This window comes from Lissotriton vulgaris, chromosome 12 (assembly GCF_964263255.1).
Source record: "Lissotriton vulgaris chromosome 12, aLisVul1.2, whole genome shotgun sequence".
NCBI classification, from domain to species: Eukaryota; Metazoa; Chordata; class Amphibia; order Caudata; family Salamandridae; genus Lissotriton; species Lissotriton vulgaris.
Window position 1 is genome coordinate 130,133,825 of NC_141700.1, and position 19,340 is coordinate 130,153,164.

Below are 19,340 nucleotides of genomic sequence, written 5' to 3' on the forward strand. Positions count from 1 at the left end.
TGGACCAGCCATTGGGTCTTGGTTCCGCTAGCTGCAACCGGGCTCGGCTCATGCCAGAGCGCCAATTCACACGATTCCACGCATTCGGCCTTCAGGATTGTCAAGGCCTGCCATAGGAGTGACTGATAGGAATTCGGGTGTCCATTTTAGGGTTAGATATAGGTATACTATATCTAAAGCAAAGGGCGAGTACACCACCTTGCCCCAGCTGTCGTGCAGCCAGTTGTGTCAGATTTAGATGGCCATCCAGGGGTGGCATAATACATGCTTCAGCCCCTGGTAGGCCCTGGGTACACCGATGCCCTGAGTTACAGGGTCTGACAAGGTGGCTCAGTTCCAATTGGTAATGCACCTAAGGTACACATGTCAATTTAGTGAGAGAACAGCCAGGCTGTGGGTCTGATTGGCAGGCCCACAGCCAGAGAAAGTCGTAAACCAGTGAAACAAAAGCAAAAAATCTGGGTGATCATAGGATTGCAGACCCTACTCTCGTACAGCGTTGGGCAATCATCCTGTCCACAGGAGCTCCTATGCTGGGCTTGGCCCAAGTGCCCATAAGGACGTCTGATAGGGCTTCATCAAAAGGCAGTAGGGGCTCCGAAGAGGCCGCTGCCAGCTGAAGCACCTCTGTCAAGAGGTTAGTCCTGACTGTCACCATAGGGAACTCGAAGCCCAAGGATGCAGCCGCCTAAAGCAACACCACTGCATAAGAAGCTCCTCAGGACAATAGAGAACGCCAGGGATAAACCATCAGTAGAAAAGTACCCTCCGGCGCCGATACAGACGTCGGGCAATGTTAATCCGGATCCAAGTGAGGGGTGAGCCTGTGGTCGATAGCGTTTTGGGGCACCACCAGTGTCGGGGCGTCCTCACTGGAATCAGCATCGAGCAAGTTACAGTGAGGTCAACTGGTGCCAATCCGGATCCAGGCCTGAATCCCCAGGGGACCTCTGGTGCCGAAGCCACCGGCATCGAAGGCCCAGGGCCCCCAGCCGAGTCCGTGGGGCCCGCAGGTGCACCTGCTGAGTCGGGCTGCCCAAAAATGCTACGCAGAGCCTCGTAAAAGGCTCGAAGCTGGGCAGGACGCTCTGACTCCGGGAAAGGAAGGGAAGAGCAGGGCGGTCCCAGAAGCAGGCTCTGAAGACAGAGCAGAGAGCGATGACGCTCTGGGTCCCATATCAGCCGACTGACGGGGAGAAGGCGAAGAGCGATGATGCTTCTTCGCCTTCTTCTTGTGCTTCGACTTACCTGATGAGTGCGAAGACTTCATTGACGAGTGGTGGTGGCTCCGCGACCTTCCCCTCGACCAGGACCTCGAATGGTGCGGAGCAGACTGCCAGGCCTCCAAGAGCTTTCAAGACTGCTACCGCAGAGACTTCGGATCTATGGCCCGGCAGTCAGAGCACAACTTCGGGTCGTGGTCGCACTCCAGGCACCAGAGGCACACGAGGTGCGGATCCGTGACAGACACCAACTTGTGGCAGGAGTCACAAGGCTTGAAGCGGTCCGACGCTGGGACATCACTCATGCTACCAGGAGTCGAAGACTCAAAAAAAAAAAAAAAAGGTCGACGAAAGTCGAAAAAGGGTTAGTCAAAAGTTGACTAAGGGGCACGCTCTCTCCAGATCTGCGCTGGCTGGCGCGGAAAAGGACTGACGTCATTGAGCAGGGGAGGCATCTAAGTAGACACTGCAAAGTCATCCCGGCGACGAACACGGAGTTGACGATGCCACATACCGATGCGCAGGGGTACTGCTACACAAAAAAAATCTCCAGATCCAGTCTGGCACCTGGGGGTAACTCTAAAGGTAAGGAATCTATAACTAAGTCTCTTTCAGATATCTGCTGCAGTGCTCTCCTGCCCAACATTACAAGCTTTCACCACTGCGCAGATATCTGCTGCAATGCTCTCCTGGCTGACCTTACAAGCAATCACTACTGCGCAGACATTTGCTACAATCCTCTCCTAGTTGGCCTTCCAAGCATGCACCACTGGGCAGACATCTGCTACAATGCTCTCCTGGCCAGCATTACAAGTATTCACCAGTAAGGAGACATCTGCTGCAATCCTCTCCTGGTTGGCCTTCCAAGCATTCACCATGAAGCGGACATCTGCAGCAATGCTCTTCTGGTTGGCCTTACAAACATTCACTACTAACCGATAAAGTCCTGAGCCACATTCACAGAAAAAACGTAATCAGTCCAAGTAGTAGTCTTCTTAATCCGTTTTCATGGTGGTTTATTCAATTTTCATATATATCCAAATACAATGTGCTTCACTCCTTCAACATAACAGGTAGCCACAAGTTGAGCCAACACGTGTTTCGTCTATAGGCACATAACCTCGGACTTCATCAGGGCACAAAACTCAAGTATCCAGCGAAGGATCAATGTAAACGGTAATCACACTTTCAGTCACACATCAGTAATGCTGACATCTCAAATGCGGCAAAATCCTAAAATAACTAATTGTACAAGCGTTCCATGCGTCAATGTAACCTCCAAATTAGAGGCAAAACAATCTTGAAAAATGCAGTGGATAATCTATAATCTAAGAAGAACGAAGCGGAGAGAACTCATTTCCGTCTTGAAGTTTCAGCGTACTACGTTCTTCTTAGATTATAGATCATCCTCAGCATTTTTCAAGATTGTTTTTCCTCTAATTTGGAGGTTGCATTGCAGATTCTATCCAGTAGTATCGTATTGAAACAAGAGATACGCACGGGCCGCGTCTCTCCATTATACTGCAAAACAAAAACAGAAATAACGCTGGCATTTAAAGTGAATACTGAGCCTAATTAGTGGGGAGGCTGCTGCCACCGAGAGCGCCTACTCTGTCTGCCTCGAGTGCTCTTCACATTACAGAAAGCCACGGCCCGGCATCCACGTGTTATGAAGACACACTCTGAGTTGAAAGTAGTGTCCTGAGAGGCTGGTTGTGCTTTTGCGAACAAGCTCCCATGGGCGTTAAACTTGTTTCACAACCAGCTCTTTAATACCAGGACACTCTGAAAACCATTGAATCTTCAGAGAACTTTTACAGGAATCCAGTCACAGCCCTGAAGAGAGGCCCTTTGACTAATAAGGGCCCGAAACACGTTGGCATCAAAGATCCACAACAGGGGACCAAATTATAGAAATAATTAGCAACTGATGAGATTAGGTTATATTTCGTTTCTAAGAACTAAAAATCCCCGGTGGATGGGGGTGCCCCAAGCGAACATCATTTGGGCCTCCCTTGCTGTTTTCAGCCCATGACTGGTAGCTATCTGAAATGTATATTTGTTAATGTCTTTTGATGGTGTAGGTCTGGTAAATGTTTATTTATGTAATATTGTAAATGTTGATTTGTGCTTAGGTGATTTATGTTTTATGAGATGTGTTTCAATCATGTGTGTTTTTGTAAACAAGTATATATTTTGAAGTGGTGCCCTTTGTCTTTCGTTTAAGTACTTTTTGTGAAGAAAACAAAAATTGTCTTTTACAAAAAAAGAAATGATTAAATAATTGGATCAAAGTATTAAGTGTTTTGATTCTAGTCTGTCATACTAGGGACAGCACCTAAATGGTCAGCTAGTTTTTTCCTATGTAAGCATTGTAATGCTCTACTGGTCAGCCTTCCAAGCATTCAGTACTGCACAGACATCTGCTGCAATCCTCTCCGGGCCGGCATTACAAGCATTCACCACTGTGCATACATTGTATTGTATTGTAATTACATTTGTATACAGCTTACTACCCCTGACGAGGCGTCAAAGCTCTTTTTTCAGCAAGTAGCACAATACTCCGGGACCCATTGAGGATTAGTGTTGAATTAGTATAGTGAAACATGCAAGTAAATTTTATGTGGTGGATATGTTAGTTATTTGGATTCCGAAGGGTAGCAGAAGGATAGAAGAGAAAAGAAGGTATGTATTTATATAGCGCTTCTAACCCCTGATGGGCCGTTGAAGCGCTTTTTTTGGCGAGTAGCACGCTACTCTGGAAACCCATAAAGGAGTAGTGGTGAATTAGTACGGTGAAATATGAAAGTAATTTGAGTGGTATATATTAGTCAGTTATTTGGAGTGAAAAGGCTAGCGAAGGGATAGAAGGGAAAGAAAGGTTTGCATTCACATAGCGCCTGTTACTCCAGATGGGGGGTTTATCACGCTTTTCTGGCGAGTAGCAGGCTACTCCAGAACCCATAAAGGATTAGTGTTGAAAATTAGTATATTGAAATATGAAGTAATTTGAGTGGTGGATATGTTAGTCAGTTATCTGGATTGAGAAGGGTTGGGGAGGGGTAAAAAGGGTTTGCATTTATATAGCGCTTGTAACTCTGATGAGGTGTTGAAACGCTTTGTTGGCGAGTAGCACGCTACTCTGGAACCCATAAAGGATTAGTGGTGAATTAGTATAGTGGAATATGGAATAAGAGAAGTGAACATGCTAGTCTTATTTTGATTGAAAGGATAGTGGAGGGATAGAAGAGTGAAGGATTTATTTGTTTAGGTCATAGCAGAAGGAGGAGGCTTTTCGATGAGTAAAAAGGGTTTTTGCAGGGGAAGAGTCAGAGGGAAGAGTTTAGAAAGGTTTGTTTTTGGGGATCGGTATAGTAAAAGAGGTGTCAGACAGGCCCGGACTGGCCATTGCGGGCACCGGGCAATCCCCCGGTGCGGCGCAAGGGTGGGGGCCGGTTTTGGGCCCTGGGGGCCGTTTTTGTTACAGGGGCGTTTTTGCAGCATAGCTGAAAAATCGGGCCTGTAACAAAAACAGCCGAAAACCGGCCCCGGCAAAGAGCTCGGTCGCACCCCCAGGGGGCCGGCCGAGCACTTTGCCAGGGCTGGTTTTCGTTCTCAGTCCGGCCCTGGTGTCAGATGATGCAAGGAGGGGTAGAGTAGGAGAGAGTCAAGAACGGGTTATTTTGGGGAACATAGTAGTGGTATGGGGTTTGGGATAAATGAGAGAGTGGGTGTAGAGGATATAATGATAGACATATAGGGTGAGAGATAGGGTAGTGATTTGGAAAGAGTAGTAGAAAGAAGTTTGAGATGAGCCAGAAAGTTGGGCTAGAAGACACATTGAGAGAAGTATAGGCTGATAAATAGGTAATGCATTGAAAATTCTAAATTAGAAGAAAGAGATAACTATATAGATCCATAAGTACATTGAAAGTATATAGATGCATAAAGAAAGTAAGTATATGCAGATTAAAGATATTGACAGAGGTAGTGGATGAGAAATAGGGAAGTGCATTGTATATGCTTTTTCAGGAGAAAAGTAACAGACACACAGATCCAAGTACATGGAGGTACATAGATGCACAATGAAAGAAAGTACATGTAGACCAAAGATGATTTTTTTTCTTTTGTTTTTGACATTGCTGTAATGCTCCCCTGGGCGTCCTTTCCTAACTCTATCTCACTCCACTGAAAGCAGTTCTACGCACAGCAGCACGTTTCATCGCTGGAACCAAAAGGAATGATTGTATCTTCCCAATAGTGTTCAATCTCCACATGCTTCCCATATAAACCGGAGCTATATAGAGCCAGGGTGTCTCCCTCGCAGCTCCACCCCAAGTTACCAGGGTGAACGGGGCCATCAGGTGAGGCGGAAAACCTGCTTCTTGAGCCGCTGACACCTCTGAAGGAAGGAAGGACGGCGGAGTCCAGAGCTCTTTATCGGAGTTTACGCACCGCTACCTCACTGACGTGATTTAAATCACAACCGGAAACCTTTCTATTAGTCAAACATCTTGGTGCATTCCTCCTCTCTCTGCCGCCCCTGGTTGGCGTAGGTTCTGCGCTGACCCTTTCCTGGGGCTTCCCTCTGCATCCGGATATTATGCTATGCTTTCCCGAGCCTCGCGCATGTTTACATTTTGTCACTGAATACACAAGCCAGTTGAAATTGATGTTCCATATGCAATGCTTCAGCTCTACTGTAAAGCGCTCAAACATCGTTGGGCAATTCCCACGCTTTATAAAACTGCATGGATAAGAAAAAAATCCAACACCTTCCCGCCAATAACTCCTCTCTGGGATTCGGCGGACGGTTAACGGTACCCAGTGCTGAACGGTGCATAATGGGTAACCCTCCATCACATCAACGGAAATTAGAAGTATAAATATAATACAAAGCATGAATCTATCATAAGGCACAGACATGGGCGTGACGCGTGCATAGAAAGAACCGTGCCCTGGCAAACAATCCTCTAAGCCAAGTGGCGCTGCGCGATTCCCAGCCACGTACATAAGTATCAGAGACCGCCGGGAACAAACAGTTCACCTTTACATTAACCGCACACTCCAGTTTGAAACAAGTCACTGAACAAACTGTCTCATAAGCACACACCGCCAAACACCAAAACTCATTTGTGCGATCACCAGGCCTGCCAAGTATCACGCATCAAGTGTGACACTAACGCATTTCAGTGTGGTGTTTCGCAGCACCGCACTGAAATGCAATGTCACGCATTTTAATGCCACTGTCAAGTGCTGTCCCAGCACTGAAACTGACTACCTTACGCCAGGCTGCTAGCGCACGCGCCAGCACCTGTGACGCCTGTGTGCCGGCTCTGCTGCTCCCTGGACTTGACAGCAGGCTCTGTAAACAGTTAATCGTCTTGCACTGCTGGTTGCTACAATATAACATCTTGCTGCGGCATTGAAATTCCGGCCGCCTCTATCTCTCTCCGGAACTTAAGGGAGACCCCCCCCAGCGTCCTGAAAAGCTTGTGGCATGCAGAGACCGCCCCTCGCTGTTGTCCTGCTCTCGCGGTGTGATCCTTAACGTTTCGGGGGATGCCTGGCTCCTTACAGTCTGCAGGGCCCCAGACCACGGATGCAGGTTTGCCGCCTTCCTCACGTGCCCATCTCCCACATAGCGGGCCAACACAGCAGGCTGCGTGGGCTCGTGAGGCTGCGGTCGAGGAGACTTCGCCCACGCTGTCGTAGGGCCCTGCAAAAAACCTTAAATAACATCGTCACGATCTCCGCACCACAAATCTGCCCGTGTTCCAGCCACCAAGTGCAGATTGCGGCGGGTGTCGGGTCATGGCGGCAGGAGCGACTTGACTTTAGTAACACGTCCTCGGTCAGTGCGGCAGCGGGGAAGATCGAGAGTCTGGATGCGCAATCTCCTACGCCGGGCAGCTCCCTCAGTGCATTGAGGCGAGTGGTTGGGCCACCTGAGAGTGTAGACCGGGGGCAGTGGTCCGTCAGGGGGTTCCCAATGCCCTCGAAGTGCTCCTGTTGATGGACTGCACCCGTCCAGCCTACAAAATGAAGTAAGTGTTTCTTAGCGCTTTATTGGCCATGTGCTGCTATTGACAGTTGAAAGCTTCCATTCGGATATGTTGCCATTGTTTCATTGCACTGGGTCTCTGACTCTGCAGCACGCGTGCCTCACTTAGCAAGCTACTTCAGCATGCTGCAGAGAGGTGCGAGCCCCGTGGTCTTTGTCGTTTGCTATGCCTGCTTGAATTTACAGGTCCGTTTTTAAAGCGAAGTGGTATCTAGAAATGCTGTGCTGCCTCCAATAAAATATACTTACTTCATTGATTGTCTCTTGTGGGAGAAACGGTGCACCAGAGACTTCCATATGTTCAGTATGAACGATTCACGCAGGCGTGGAATTTTCTTTCCATTCTAATATTTGTTGTTAATAATTGTACAAAAAACAACAAAAAAACAGACTAAGTCGAGACACAGTGAATAAGTAGATAATACCTTACCCCCACCTATTACAAGAGCACTAGGTTAGTGCCCTTACAATTCTAGTGCTTTGCAGATGTTTTAAGATTTTCTTAGTGTTTTTTGTTGCTCAAATGGGTATAATTTCTGACATTTATAGATTTTGCTTGTGAGAAAGTGTCACTCATAGTCGTTGAATTGTCACTCATAATTGCACTGAAATTATGAAAATGTCACACATAGGCAACCCGAAACCTTGGCAGCTATGGATCACACGGCGCTGGGTGGAATTCAGAGCTCTACACAGGGGCGTAACTTTAGGTTTTTTGTGGTGTTACACCCCGCCCCCCTAATAACTGTATTTTCTGATAAATAGTTGGGTACATGTGCTTTTAGTTGGGTATGGTGAGAGATCTGTCAGATTTCACGAGATATGTTAACGTAACACACAGACAAAAACGCCCCATACACTCTCCCCCTCTGCTGTGAAAGTCCTCATGAATATTGGTTATTTTACAAAATAGTGTTTCCTGTCGAGTACTCCCACCAATCAGCAGCATTCGTCTTCCCTTCTACTGGTCCTTGGCCCCTCTCATGCACTCTGTTCAGGGTTTTAAGTGGGATAAAAAAAAACGGGAGGGGGAGCGGCTCTCAAAGGGGCGTGGTCAATGTAAATAAGGGCGTGGCTTAAAAACACAAACTGAAAATCTGTGCTTTTAGCATAGTGTGCCGCCGGACTTGTATTTTGCTGTTTCTGTTATTGCATTCAGATATATGATACAACAAGCAACATCATACCTACAACAAGTCAGGACTATTGGCTTTGCCAATGGTTGTTAGTTGCATAAGATAAATAGGCACCAACTAGGTCTTGTATGTAATATTGAAAAAGCTTCGACTTAAAGCCCTGGTGACACCAGGACGATGTTGGTGCTCCAGAGTTTCAAAAAGAGAAGGGAAATCCAGAGAGAAAATTACTCTCTTTGAAGGATTTTCCTGCCCCTACAAGGCTCGCCTGGCATGACGTAATGACCTAACTTCTCCAATAGAGATAAGTGAGCAGTGTGAGCAGCGTACATCCATGTGCCCGCGGTCACTGCAGTACGGAAAAAAACGGACCGCCTGTGCCAGGGCACAAAACAGAGTCCGATAGAGACCCGTTTCGAGGCCGCTTTAAAAAACTGCCGGTGCTCAGCACCGGGGAGACCTGGCCCACTTAAAGCCCTGACTCTGCTCATCGTATAACATATTTTAACATTATATGCCAGGCGACTATTGGCAAATCTGAAATCCCCCCCCGCCCCCCCTCCCTCCCCCCACTCCAAATCTTACTTACCAAGCTACGGCCCTGGCGCTGCAGGAGTGTGACGGACACAACTCGGCCGGTGGTGCAGCCAGGATGCCAGGATGACGCTGGGGTCTCCGAGTGCCTGCCACAGGAGGAGGGTGGACGGGCGCATTAAAGGAGCAAGGAAGGGTGATAGCACCAATGACAGCTTCACCTGGACAGGATGCCTAATCACACTCGATAAATGTCACGAGGGCAGAGATGGAACACTTCAGCGCTTTTCAGAGGACGGGCTTTCATCAGATCCTCTGAGGCTCTCAGCAGTCCACTCCATCTAATCATGGTCTCTCCAGTAACCCCTCCTGCAGCTCTCCAAGCCCACAGCACAAGGAATAACTACTCGGATTTGTTGCATCCAGCGTAGGAGGCAAGCAAGCAGCATTTACTCTCTCTCAGCCAAGGAGCAGATTCTGCCACAACAGGTTAAAACACAAGTAAAGTGCACACCCAGAGGAGAGGGCTGTTTTGCCAGACTCTGCATTAACTAATAAAAGTGCACAGACCCAGAAGAGCAATCAATCACGACTACTCACCCATAAGGGTCACAAGGCACGGGTGGGGGGTAGGTCAACAGGGCTATGTGGTTCAGTTGTAGAGCTAGGTCTTGAGGTCCTTCCTGAAGTCAGGCAGTGACCGTGATTGTCTGAGGTGGAGAGGTGGTGTTTTCCAGGACTTTGCTGAGAGGTAGGAGAGGGATCTTCCTTCGGCTGTGGTCTTGCACGGTAGACAGGGCCAGTAGGTCTCTGGTGGGTGCGTGGAACGTGAGGCAGTGGTTAGGGTACGCAGGTTCCAGAGTTGTGTAGGGCTTTGTAGGCAAGTGTAAGAAGCTTGAAGGTGATTCTTTTGTTGGCTGGGAGCCAGTGGAGGTCTCTCAGGTGGCTGGTGATGTGGTTGGGATGTTGAGGATGAGTCTGGCGGGGGCGTTCTGAATGTTCTGCAGTTTCTTGAGGAGTTTCTGGGTGATGCAGGCGTGGAGTGCCATAGTCAATTCTGCTACTGATGAGTGCGTGGGGGATCGTCTTTCTGGACTCTGTGGGGATCCATTTGAGAATCTTTCAGAGCAGGCGTAATGTGTGGAAGGATGATGAGATGGCGTTGATCTGGCGGCTCATGGTGAGCGAGGAGTCCAGGATGATGCTGAGAATCAGTGCAGGGTCTGTGGGGAGGGGGTTCCAAATGCTGCGGGCCACCAGGAGTCGTCCCAGGCAGAAGGGGTGTAGCCCATGATGTGGACTTCGATCTTCTCTGAACTGAGCTTGCGGCAGCTGCTCTTCATCAAGGTGGCAACAGCCTTCATCCTGTTGTGAAAGTTTTTGTTGGCGACTGAGGGGTCGTTGGTGAGGGAGAGAATCAGCTGGGTGTCATCGGCGTAGGAGACTATGTTGAGTCCGTGGTTCCTGAGGATGGCTGTGATCGGGCCATGTAGATGTTGAAAAGATTGGAGCTCAGAGAGAAGCCCTGAGGCGCTCCGCAGCTGATCTCAGAGGGTTCAGAGAGAAACCGAGGTAGTCTTTCTCTCTGTGTTCCACCAGGGAGGAAGAAGCAGATCCATTCCAGGGCTTTGTAGCAGATGCCAGCGTCTTGGAGTCTTGTGCGTAGGGTGCAGTGAGAGACGGTATCAAAGGAAGTTGAGAGGTCCAGGAGGATGAAGGTTGAGGTCTTGCCTTGATCGAGGAGGGCGCGGACGTTGTCTGTGGCAGCGAGGAGGGCGGTCTTGGTGCTGTGGCTGCTTCAGACGCCAGATTGGGAGATGTCTAGGACGTGGCTGGCTTCGATGAACTCTGAAAGTTGGGCGTTGATTGCCTTCTCGATGACCTTGGTTGGGAAAGGGAGAAGAGAGATGGGTCCGAAGTGCTTGAGGTCCATCGAATCGGCAGAGTAAATGGAGCAGTTGATGGTGCGGTAGAGTTAGGGGGCAATGGCGGTAGCTGCTCCGTTGAAGATGTGATGCGGGCAGGGATCTGAGGGTGCTCCGGAGTGGACGCTCTTCATGATCTTGAGAGTGCCGTGGGCGGTGAGGGGAGTCCAGTTGAGCAAGATCTGTTGGGGTTTGGTGTCATAGGGTGCGATGGTTGCAGGTGGGTTGGGAGGGTCTTGGGTAACAATGCTGTCGAAGCTGTCGTATATCTCCTTGATCCTGCGGTGGAAGTAGTTGCCGAGGTTGTTGCAGAGGTTGTTGCAGAGGTTTTCCGAGTGGGATGTCTGCTGTCTCTGTGCTGGGTCTGGCGATTTCTTTGATCACAACGAAAAGTTCTTTACTATTGAGTGCGTTGATGTTAGTCCTTTCTTGCAGGGCCGGTTTCTTTGTTGTTTCGATGAGGTGGTGGTGTGTGGTGACAGCAGTTTTGAAGGCTCAATGGTATTTCAGGGTCTTGCTGCTCCTCCATCTCTTCTTGAGCAGAGTACAGGTGCGTCTGGACTCATGAAGGGTGGTAGAGAACCAGCTGGCTTTCTTGGAGTGTTGCTTTTTTGGGGCTTTCTCCAGGCGAGCCAAAGAGTCAGCGCAGTCATAGATCCATTGGGGGATATTGCATGCTGAGGTGTTGGCGTCTACGATTGTCGGTGGAGGGGTTTTGCTGAGGGAGGCGGTGAGCTGTTCTTCGGTTCCAACTTCTACAATGGTAGCAGTGGGCGTTGTGGTGTTTGGTGAAGGAGAAGTGGACGCAGCAGTTGTCGGTCCACTGGAGCTCGGTGGTGTGGCTGAAGGTGATGTTGTCGTTGGCTGAGAGGATGCAGTTGAGCGTGTGTCCAGCTGAGTGGGCTGGGGAGGTGACCAGTTGTTCGAGTCTGACAGTATCGAGGTTCTTCAGCAGGGATGAGGTGTTTTTGTTGTTGCAGTCGTCCAGCTGAAAGTTGAGGTCGCCGAGGAGGATGTAGTCTGTGGAGGCATGGGGTGCGATCAAGTTGATGATGGAATCGTTGAAGAGTGGACAAGGTCCAGGAAGTTTGTAGACAAGGGTGTCGTAGGGTGTGGTGTTCGGGTTGGTCTTGACCGGGAAGTGAAGATGCTCAATGTTGGTCGAGAGGTTGTTCGCGTGGGTGGTTACCTGGAGGGTGCTTTTGTGTACGATGGCGATGCCTCCCCCGGTTTGTTGACGTGGTCCTTGTGGATGATCTTGTAGCGGTCTGTGAGGGCGGTGGCGATGTTCGGGCGGAGGTGGAGTTCATCCAGGTTTCTGTGAGGACAGCTGCGAGGTGGGAAACGCAGGGAGTGGGAAAGTGGTATTGGAAGAGGGCAGGGATCGCAGAAGCTGGGAAAATTAAGCAGATAAGAAAAATGAGGCGCAGGCAAGAGCGCTGGGCTGTTGCTAGACTCTGCATTAACGTCTGTAACATTCTGACTTTTGCGGATCCAGTATTCCATGCATATTGCGCATTCTTAAAGCACTGTGGTAATGGGGGGGGGGTGTGTGTGTGTGTATTCACAAAAAAAAAATCATAGGTTTCAGGCCTTATATAGTTAGGAATTAGCTTTTAAAAAACCTTTGACATTCACTCAAAAAACTATAAGTTTTAGGGGTGTTCTAGTTAGCTGGACATTTCACTCATACAAAACCATTGAAATTGCTCCTATATAGTTAGTTGTACTAACTATATTTTGCGCACCCGCAATCCACTGCTAATGATGTCACATATTACATCATTCATGACATGGTCAGTGACATCAGTAGGAACTAATTCCCCTTGCATACTGGGGGTCCCTAGGGGCCAACTAGCCCATCAGGAGCCTCCAGTATGCGCCAAGGGGCTGCATTGCTTTGCTTTGGGTGGCGGTCCTCGGGGAAGTGTGGGGAGGATTGTGGACCCCCCACACTTCTTTATCACTATGCCCCGCGATTTCTTCCCACCGGGGGGTAATTTTTTTAAAAACAGACCAGATTTAAAAATCAAAAAAATGTGGTCCTTTTTCGTCCTTGTGGGACCACCTGGGCAGGCCTAGGGTGTCAGGGTGTATCTACCCTGCCCCCTTTTTGTGTTCTTCACGTTTGTTTTTTTGCTTTCTTTTGCATTTGTCTATCGAGCACAAGATGGATGTCGAAACTTCCTGGTTAGAAGTGTTGACAGCCAATGAGCATGCAGCTTTCTTGGGAAGGCATGCTGATTGACTGCCACTGTCTGTCAACACTCCAAACCAGAAAGTGTTGGCAGCCATCTTGTGCCTCTGTAGAACCAAGGCACTAGAAAGCAGTGAAACAAAGGTGCAAACCAGGCATAGGGAAGCATCCTGACCCCCTAGGCCTGCTCAGGGGGTCCCACAAGGACCCCCCAGGCCCAAAAAAAAGATTATTTTCTTTTTAAAAATCACGGGGTACGCGCACGGTACGCGTACCCCGTCCTTGTGGGACCCCCTGAGCAGGTCTAGGGGGTCAGGGTGCTTCCACCTTGCCCCCTTTTTGAGTTCTACACGTTTGTTTTTCTGCTTTCCTGTGCCTCAGTCTACCGAGGCACAAGATGGCTGCCAACACTTTCTGGTTTGGAGTGTTGACAGACAGTTGATAGCCAATTAGCATTCAGCTCGGAAAGGTAAGCTTATAGTAAGCTGCTATAGATGTATATATTTTTTCTCTTCTGATTTTCTCAGGAACTACTGGAGGGATTTTCACCAAATATAGAAAAGGCACTTCTGCATACCAGCCCCTACCATTTTGCCAAGTTTGGTGTAATTCCATTCAGCCATTCGGGCTGTAGCCGTGTCTAATCGTCCTATGGAAGTTAACATGGGGAAAACACGTTTTAGGACCCCCCTTTTTTTCTCGCCCCCGCTTGACGAATCCCCCCAAAACTTTCAGGTAAGGAGCAGAACTGAGCTGGCCAAAATTTTGGAAAATTGCACGCAATTTCCTCGATCAACGCCAAAGTTATTCCCAATAGAATGTTGCGGATTTCCTATGGTAACTAGGTCCTAACTATATATAACTACTGGCGACCGCCAGTAGGTAAGATGTGTGTGTATATATATATATATATATATATATATATATATATCTCGAGCCATTCGCCCAGTTCCTATGGAGAGACAGTCAGGTTGTTCCTTTTAGCTTGTCCCTTTTAGATAATAAAATAGTGTTGTACGCAGGTGATTTAATAATCTGTACTTCGGACTTGTAAGTACTATTCCCAGGGTGGAAATCCTGGCAACGGAATTTGCGGCCTTTTCAGGATGCCTTATTAAATAATTCAAAGTCGGAGATGATGTGCTGGAATGTAACAGATTGGAAGGGGGAAATGCAACCAGAGATCAGATATCTATGCATTACAACTTTAAATCCAATGGAGTGAATTCCACAATACAACTTGGAGTGGCTAAGGAGGTAGAGGCTTTGTGCACTCAGAACCTTCCCCATACAATATACAGGCAAGTCAATTTGAATAAGATGGTGATACGACCTAAATTGGCATACATCTTTAATTGCATACCTCTGACATTACCAGCACCTACAACCGATAAGATTCAGGGGAAAATAGTAGGTTTTTTATGGGCATCTAGAGGGGCTAGGCTGTCATGGAAAAAACTGAGGCGTAGGCTTGAGAAGGGTGGTTTAGCCCTCCCAGATTCAAAGCTTTATTGTATAGCTTTCCAGTTTAAAAATTGTAGGATGCTCCTGGGTACACCGGCGGCCTAAACTTGGGACGCTGTTTGAGAAGAAATAGTAGGGAAGTGGGGTTCTGAAGGATTTTTGTACAAGTTTGGGGTGAAGAAATCCTTCAATAAGGTTCGGCTGAAGGCAGCTCTGTCCCTTTGGCTCGGAGTTAGGAGGATCATGGGCATGGGCTACTTTTCAGATTTTACACAGATCTGGAATTCTCCAGGTTCAAATATCTTCAGTTGTCTTCTTGGTTTGCGGCCCAGTCTCAGGAGATAGGATGTGTGTGGGAATTTGAGTCAGAATTGGCGGATGGATCTCCAAAGGCTACAGAGTTCGCTCTGTGGTATTGGAAGCTGCATGATGAAGAGGATGGGAACCTGAAGGTGCCTTACTCTGTCTGGGAAGAAGGCATTCACGGGACTGAGCGTCACACAGTATGGCAAGCCTCTGGAAAATGACTCCATTCAGCGGTAAAACTAGCCAATTTCAAGCGTAATCACTTTTTCACCACTACTAGGTTGTATTGAACCTCTCAAAAGCTAACAGTTTGTACAAGAGCCTAGCCCTAGACGCTGGGGGTGGAGCGTTCTGAGAGCTGATGACCGACACCTCTTTTTTACATGCCAGAGATAAAGGCTTGCTGGTGGGACGTCGGGGATGTGATCAGTGATATTTTTAGGATGACCATAACGTTGTCTAACTTTAGTTCTAATGGGAGTGGAAACCTCTTCAGGAAACGCCTGATCAGATCGCAGCAGGCTTTGTTGTTTTACTTGATGCTTTTAATTAGGAGGGAGATTTGTAAAGGTTGGGCAGATCTGTCACCTCCGAGAGCGTTGTACTGGCTTTAAGCAGTGATATATAATGGCCGAATAGATATGGACTGTGGACCCCGTGGGGCCAAGCGAAATATGATCTGGGCTGATTTTCAAAGATGTAGTGGTATGAGGGCTATAACAGCAAGGTAATCCGTGGCCTTATGATTACATCTGGGTGCAGCCAGAAACCAGGTATCTGGCATGACAAGAGCCAGCGAAAGTACGCAGCAGGTCGAGGGTCAGAAAGCACTCATATAAGTGGCCTGATTTTGAGGTAGAGGTGGTATAAGGACTAAAACAAAATGTAAAAAAATAAATTAAAGCGCATTGACCCGGAAGAGCACAGGGCAGTTGACAGATTCTGCATTAACAAATAACGTGCACAGACCCGGAAGAGCACAGGGCTGTTGCCAGAGTCTGCATTATTTATAAATTTACATTTACATTAACAAATAACGTGCACAGACCGGAAGAGCACAAGGCCAGTTCACAGACTCTGCATTAACAAATACCGTGCACAGACCCGGAAGAGCACAAGGCCAGTTCACAGAGACTGCATTAATAAATAACGTGCAGAGGGCCAGTTCACAGACTGCATTAACAAATAACGTGCACAGACCCGGAAGAGCACAGGGCCAGTTCACAGACTCGGCATTAACAAATAACGTGCACAGGGCCAGTTCACAGACTCTGCATTAACAAATACCGTGCACAGACCCGGAAGAGCACAAGGCCAGTTCACAGAGACTGCATTAATAAATAACGTGCAGAGGGCCAGTTCACAGACTGCATTAACAAATAACGTGCACAGACCCGGAAGAGCACAGGGCCAGTTCACAGACTCGACATTAACAAATAACGTGCACAGGGCCAGTTCACAGACTCTGCATTAACAAATAACGTGCACAGACCCGCAAGTGCACAGGGCTGTTGACAGACTCTGCATTAACAAATAATGTACACAGACCCGGAAGAACACAGGGCTGTTGACAGACTCTGCATTAACAAATAACGTGCACAGACCCGGAAGAGCACAGGGCCAGTTCACAGACTCTGCATTAACAAATAACGTGCACAGACCCGGAAGAGCACAGGGCTGTTGACAGACTCTGCATTAACAAATAACGTGCACAGACCAGGAAGAGCAAAGGGTTATTGACAGATTCTGCATTAACAAATAACGTGCACAGACCCGGAAGAGCACAGGGCTGTTGAAAGACTCTGCATTAACAAATAACGTGCACAGACCAGGAAGAGCACAGGGCCAGTTCACAGACTGCATTAACAAATAACGTGCACAGACCCGGAAGAGTACAGGGCCAGTTCACAGACTGCATTAACAAATAACGTGCACAGACCCGGAAGAGCACAGGGCCAGTTCACAGACTCGGCATTAACAAATAACGTGCACAGGGCCAGTTCACAGACTCTGCATTAACAAATACCGTGCACAGACCCGGAAGAGCACAAGGCCAGTTCACAGAGACTGCATTAATAAATAACGTGCAGAGGGCCAGTTCACAGACTGCATTAACAAATAACGTGCACAGACCCGGAAGAGCACAGGGCCAGTTCACAGACTCGACATTAACAAATAACGTGCACAGGGCCAGTTCACAGACTCTGCATTAACAAATAACGTGCACAGACCCGCAAGTGCACAGGGCTGTTGACAGACTCTGCATTAACAAATAATGTACACAGACCCGGAAGAACACAGGGCTGTTGACAGACTCTGCATTAACAAATAACGTGCACAGACCCGGAAGAGCACAGGGCCAGTTCACAGACTCTGCATTAACAAATAACGTGCACAGACCCGGAAGAGCACAGGGCTGTTGACAGACTCTGCATTAACAAATAACGTGCACAGACCAGGAAGAGCAAAGGGTTATTGACAGATTCTGCATTAACAAATAACGTGCACAGACCCGGAAGAGCACAGGGCTGTTGAAAGACTCTGCATTAACAAATAACGTGCACAGACCAGGAAGAGCACAGGGCTGTTGACAGACTCTGCATTAACAAATAACGTGCACAGACCAGGAAGAGCAAAGGGCTGTTGACAGACTCTGCATTAACAAATAACGTGCACAGACCAGGAAGAGCACAGGGCTGTTGAAAGACTCTGCATTAACAAATAACGTGCACAGACCCGGAAGAGCACAGGGCTGTTGAAAGACTCTGCATTAACAAATAACGTGCACAGACCAGGAAGAGCACAGGGCTGTTGACAGACTCTGCATTAACAAATAACGTGCACAGACCAGGAAGAGCACAGGGCCAGTTCACAGACTCTGCATTAACAAATAACGTGCACAGACCCGGAAGAGCACAGGGCCAGTTCACAGACTCGGCATTAACAAATAACGTGCACAGACCCGGAAGAGCACAGGGCCAGTTCACAGACTCTGCATTAACAAATAACGTGCACAGACCCGGAAGAGCACAGGGCCAGTTCACAGACTCTGCATTAACAAATAACGTGCACAGACCAGGAAGAGCACAGGGCTGTTGACAGACTCTGCATTAACAAATAACGTGCACAGGGCCAGTTCACAGACTCTGCATTAACAAATAACGTGCACAGACCCGGAAGAGCACAGGGCCAGTTCACAGACTCTGCATTAACAAATAACGTGCACAGACCCGGAAGAGCACAGGGCCAGTTCACAGACTCGGCATTAACAAATAACGTGCACAGACCCGGAAGAGCACAGGGCCAGTTCACAGACTCTGCATTAACAAATAACGTGCACAGACCCGGAAGAGCACAGGGCCAGTTCACAGACTCTGCATTAACAAATAACGTGCACAGACCAGGAAGAGCACAGGGCCAGTTCACAGACTCTGCATTAACAAATAACGTGCACAGACCAGGAAGAGCACAGGGCTGTTGACAGACTCTGCATTAATAAATAACATGCACAGTCCCGGAAGAGCACAGGGCCAGTTCACAGACTCTGCATTAACAAATAACGTGCACAGACCCGGAAGAGCACAGGGCCAGTTCACAGACTCGGCATTAACAAATAACGTGCACAGACCCGGAAGAGCACAGGGCCAGTTCACAGACTCGGCATTAACAAATAACGTGCACAGACCCGGAAGAGTACAGGGCCAGTTCACAGACTCTGCATTAACAAATAATGTACACAGACCCGGAAGAACACAGGGCTGTTGACAGACTCTGCATTAACAAATAACGTGCACAGACCCGGAAGAGCACAGGGCTGTTGAAAGACTCTGCATTAACAAATAACGTGCACAGACCAGGAAGAGCAAAGGGTTATTGACAGATTCTGCATTAACAAATAACGTGCACAGACCCGGAAGAGCACAGGGCTGTTGAAAGACTCTGCATTAACAAATAACGTGCACAGACCAGGAAGAGCACAGGGCTGTTGACAGACTCTGCATTAACAAATAACGTGCACAGACCCGGAAGAGCACAGGGCTGTTGACAGACTCTGCATTAACAAATAACGTGCACAGACCAGGAAGAGCACAGGGCTGTTGACAGACTCTGCATTAACAAATAACGTGCACAGACCAGGAAGAGCACAGGGCTGTTGACAGACTCTGCATTAACAAATAACGTGCACAGACCCGGAAGAACACAGGGCCAGTTCACAGACTCGGCATTAACAAATAACGTGCACAGACCCGGAAGAGCACAGGGCCAGTTCACAGACTCGGCATTAACAAATAACGTGCACAGACCCGGAAGAGCACAGGGCCAGTTCACAGACTCTGCATTAACAAATAACGTGCACAGACCCGGAAGAGCACAGGGCCAGTTCACAGACTCTGCATTAACAAATAACGTGCACAGACCAGGAAGAGCACAGGGCCAGTTCACAGACTCTGCATTAACAAATAACGTGCACAGACCAGGAAGAGCACAGGG

The 19,340-nt window shown here is 48.3% G+C and overlaps 1 protein-coding gene across 1 annotated transcript in view; it reads right to left on the minus strand.

Annotated features, from left to right (window-relative positions):
* INTS3 (integrator complex subunit 3) overlaps positions 1–19,340 on the minus strand; it is a 677,967-nt gene that overhangs the window by 447,000 nt on the left and 211,627 nt on the right. The gene's annotated exons all lie outside the window — the stretch shown is intronic.